Source organism: Marmota monax, unplaced genomic scaffold, assembly GCF_021218885.2.
Source record: "Marmota monax isolate L192 unplaced genomic scaffold, Marmota_monax_Labrador192_F-V1.1 WCK01_AAM20220418_F8-fsc00002, whole genome shotgun sequence".
Taxonomy (NCBI): Eukaryota; Metazoa; Chordata; class Mammalia; order Rodentia; family Sciuridae; genus Marmota; species Marmota monax.
The window spans coordinates 36,793,589-36,798,791 of record NW_026693571.1 but is presented as its reverse complement, the minus strand read 5'-3'; the positions used below and the strand labels follow the sequence as shown (position 1 = coordinate 36,798,791).

General features: G+C 33.4%; 1 pseudogene; it reads right to left on the bottom strand.

Annotated features, from left to right (window-relative positions):
* Positions 1-4,412: 4,412 nt before the first annotated feature.
* LOC124102723 (DNA polymerase epsilon subunit 4-like) lies at positions 4,413-4,945 on the bottom strand (annotated as a pseudogene).
* Positions 4,946-5,203: the final 258 nt, after the last annotated feature.

The window sequence follows — 5,203 nt, the reverse complement described above, 5'->3', positions numbered from 1 at the left end:
CTCAAAGTTCGTTGCCACAGTTTGCATAGGGAAAACACTTTCTTTCAGACAATATGTCCTTTATGCCTAAATTAGACGTTTAAGAGTGACTTTAGATGCAGCCAAGCTATTGAAAATGAAATCTTTTTATGTGTAATCAGTATGATATATTTTTAATTTTAAAATATTACCAACAACCTGGGTCTATGAAAGCTTAATATTTTGCCAGGCTTGTTTCAGGCTTGTCAAAGTAAAAACAATTACGATCACTTTGGAAGACTTCACGTCACTCTCTTCCTAAAGGTGAGGATCACTATGATTTTGTCGATTGATCCCAGATATGAGTTATACTAATGCTACATATATCATACATGTGTATCTATTCATAAAGAATTCTACATGTCTTTGTTTTGTATGTTTTAAACTTTATATAAAGGCAGTAGTGTGGAATATGTCATTTAGCAATGCATTATCTTAAAGGCTTATTTATGTTGGTACAAATAGCTCTTACTCATTCAGATTACTATTTCACATTATGAGTTTACCATAAATATTTATCAATACTTCTTTTGATGGAATGGATTGTTTCTAATATTTGCTTTGAAAATAGTATTTCAATAAGTATTATCATACATGTCCTTTATATGCATGAGAGATATTTTCTGTATAGTAAATGCCTAGAAATGGAATTAACTAGGTTGTCAGAAAGAGTATTGTCAACTTTGCCAAGACATTATCAAATTGCTCTCCACAATGGTAATAACAACCTTACTAGAAGTGCATAAATATTATGAATATATTGCAGCAGTGAATAAAAGTTCTGATCCTCCACAATTTTATCAACACTTGATATGTCATTGAGCATGAATATATTTATTAATCATGCAAATTTCCTTTCCTCTAACTTAACTTTGTCAATTTTTCTATAATGATATCACTTTCGTATTCATTTGTTATATTACCACTATCATGGTATATATTGTAAACATCTTTTTCTAAGTTGTGGATTCTTTTATAAGTTTGTTTATGTGATAGCTTTGTTTCAACACTAGTTCTTAATTGAAGTAATTATATTTATCAATATTTTCTTGTGTTTGTATGTTTTGCATTGCAAACAATGATACTGTCTGCAAACATAAAGATATAATCTTTCATATACTGATGCCATGAAAATATTCTGTATTTCCTTCTTATTGTTTAAATTTTAAATTTTAATTTTAATTTGTATATGTTAGGAAGAGGTACAAGTTTATTTTTATGTAAATAACTTATTGATGCAGCACATTTTATTAAATTATCCACCTTGTCCTTACTTACTAAGCCATCTCCATCCAAATTTCCATGCAGGTACTTGTTTCCAGTCCTCTCTGTTTCTTCTCTTCATATCTGTTAGGGCCCATACTTCCTTTTCTTCAATGTTGGCTTTATTATTGCTGGGCCTTTGCTGTTCTGTAAGTATTTTTAAATAGTACGGCTCAATTCTACAAATACCCAATTGGCCTTTAGATTCAATGGCATTAAGTTTGTAGATGAATGTACAGAGAATTATTATTTTTAAATTATTGACTGTTCCTTTCTACTATATATCATCACTTAATTGGGTCTTCTTTTACTTCCAGTGACACTATTCTGAATATTCTCCAAGAAGTCTTTCAATGTTAGATTTAGTCTTTAAAATACTGTATAGTCCTCTTGTTATTATGAATGCAGTTATGAGCTTATGAACTTTTCTTCTACTGTGCTACATTTTGCATTTGATGGCATGTGTTAATGATATTTGACACTGATTTTATTTATACTCATTCTCTATTAGTTCTAATAACAAGGGAAAATATCAGTCCAAATGCCATAGAGCTCATCTGCCATTTGTTGAACATGATCTACTGAGGAATTTTCAAAATGGAGCCATTTTAAATTATCACTAAAAAATTTTAGATTTTTCCTAAGGGACTTTTAAGTGTGAGGTAGTGTAATGAAGGGGTTAAAAGAAGAGCTTCCAGTCACTCAACCAAGTTGGATTCCAGACTCCACCAATTACTAGTTCTTTAAACCACGGTTTCCTTATTGGTAAAATGGGAGCATATTAGTATCTACCCTGAAGGGTTTTTTTTAAGGTTAAACAAAATATACTACATATAAAACTCATAGTACAATATTTGGCACATAATGAACACTCAGTAAAATTGTATATTTAAGTTCACGAAGGTTAATATATTTCCCTTTTATATGACATACAATCTGACAATAATCTGAACCCTTTTGTTTTTAGTACTTTCAATTTGTCCATTTCATAAAATTAACCACATATGCTTTCCATAATTAACTTGTAGTTTAAGGATTTTCTACAGTTTCTAGATAAGAAGTAGAAAGCATACTTTTAAACGAATCAAACCAGAAGAACTTTATAAAGTAATCAAAGTCCACTTGACTTTGTCTCATTTTTGAGGACTACTTTAACACGCCAGCAGCAGACAAATTATTTCCATTATATTAGCTGAAGAGACCAATGACAGAAAAAGAAATAAGGTCAGTGAAATAAAAAATAAAAAGCCAAGTTTAAAGGCCACATGAAGTTTCAATTACTAACATTATAAGGCATTAAGTTTCTGCTTAGTGTACAAGCAAACTCTGCTCTGTAAAACTACACTTAAAACAGGTGAATTCATTAGTCAATAAGGTATATTTACAAGGTATGTTTAGTTTTATAAATGAACATGCAAAGTGAAAAATAGTATCTAATTCCTGGTGCAATGATAATAAGCATCTGTTCTTTTCAGGAACTGGCCTTTCTTCACATGATTCTTAGCAATCATGTGACCCAAACTGTTTTACCACAAGACTGATATGTGGCCCCAGAGTCCATTCTCCCACATATTGTAGTTGATTCAGAGGTATTTTGCCATGCAAAATGTTTTTTAGTGAGATTTATCACCCTTTTCTCTTATTGCTTTTGGATTTTGAGTCTTGTTAGAGAAAGTTTTCCCATTCCCAGTTTATAAAAGTCTATATGTAGGTTTTCTTCTAGTGTTTGCTTGTTTTTATTTGTATGGGTTATCCTGGTGGCTGGTATGAAGAATAGATCAGTTTAATAATTTTTCCTATGGCAGACCAGTTATTCCAGCTCCATTCACTAAAAAATTCTTCCCTTCATTAATTTCATGTGCTGCCTTTATCATGTGTTATAGTTCCATAGGCACTCAGTTCTCTGAAGATAATGTACCATTTATCTTTGAATGTCTTTAAGATTTTTCTCATTTGCTTTATAGCACTTCTACTGTGATATGCTTGCTTTCTTTTTAAAATTTATCATGACTGAGGTTGGTGGCATAATTAGAATTGTGATTTGATGTCAGATTGGAGATTCTCCAGTCACCATGTTTTCAAATATGGCTTCTCGCCCATTATCTCCATTTTTCTTTTTGAATTCTAATTATACATATGTTAGACCTTTTTACATTGTTCCACTAATTTCTCATTCTTTTTTCAGTAGTTCCAAACATTTCTCCACGTTTTAGTCTATACATTTTCTTTTTTTTTTTTTTTGAGGAGTTACTGTTTAATGGGTATCTAATGGGTATCAAGTTTCAGTTTACTTTTTTTCACTTTTTGATCTCAGCCGTTATTTAGAATTGGAAACAGAATCTAAGAATACAAGCTACACAATTTAAAGGAATTTAAACACCCACTATGTTAACATCTAAGGGAAAGTTCTACATTTGCAAAAAATAAATAAAACCTTCACCATACTGTTTCCCTGTATCTCCCCACCCAAAGTGTCAGCAATTCTGAAGGATGGTGGTAAGGGTAGTACAACAATATAAATATATTAATGCCATTGAGCTAAATACATTTAAAAATGGTTAAAACAATAAATTTTATATTATGTATACCACAATTTTTATAAAAGGTACTGATACATGGACAAATCTTAAAAAAAATTAAACAAAAACAATCTACATGAACAATAATATAGTTATGGTACTAATGATCTAATATAACCTATTGGTATAAATAAACATGACCACTTGAAAGAAAAAAAATCTACATGAAAAATGCCAGACACAAAAGCACAAAAGATTTCATATTATGTGATTCCAATCATTTGAAAATGTTCAAAAATTCACTGGTGATAGTTGCACATCATCTGTGACTATACTAAAAACCAATGAATTATGCACTTTGGTGAACTGTTCATGAATTATTTCTCAATTAAAAAAAATTAACTCGTTTTCAATCTATGACTACTAAAGACAAATACTATTCTATAAATTCTGGAACCACATTATGGTGCCAAAGTGAACAAAGAACAAAAATAATAAAAGGACTGTGGTTTAAAATGACTGGCAGGGAAGATCAGGAAGGTCTGTACCAGGGCATGGTGGCTTTCCAATCACAGGGCAAGAACAAAGGCAAGATCATGGAACACACTAGAATGAAGCTGATCAAAGACCTTTATTCTGGTCCTCATCATTCATTAAGCCACCTATGCAAATAATTTCTTCATCTCTGCCCCAAGCAGCAACAGCTGCATCCAGGGCTAAAGTGGAAGACAGACATAAGTAGTAGAAGACCTTATAAAGAAAAGTTATCAGGTAAGAGCTCTGCTTATCCCGGCTCAAGTAAAGGTAGAGCAGGAAGATGTGCATATGTGCAGAGATTCTGTTCTTCAAAGCTGAGGCCTGCAGAGAGGCAAGCTGAAGAATGCAGTGAAGGCTCAAAAACTGCCCAGCTCAGTAATCAATCCAAAGTTCCTTCCAGAAAAGCAAATTCATCGACAGCTTCTATTGCATTATCCAAATCTCTCCTCTGAAGGGTTTTCCTCTTTCCTTGTTGAGCACAACAGTAGGTATCTTTTGCAATGGTCTCCACAAACAGTTCTCGTCGGAGCTTGAGCTTGTGAGACCGCTGCCTCCCCTCCAGGCCCCTCCTCCTCCCGGGGCGCCCCGCTTGCAGCCGCTGCCTCCATCCCGGCACTGAGCATGCTGCAGGAGGCCGCCAACTGTGAGCGCGCATGTGGCGCCGGCCCCTCGCCCCCCCCCCCCCCCCCCCCCCCCCCCCCCGTCTGGGGACCATCTGCATTTTCTTTGATATATTTTCTAATTTATTAATCCTCTCTTTATATGTGTCTAATCTGATACAATCTATCTGATATAAACACAATTATTGAGTTCTTATCTTCAGTTACTGTATTTTTATAGGTTTATTGAGATGCAATTCACATACC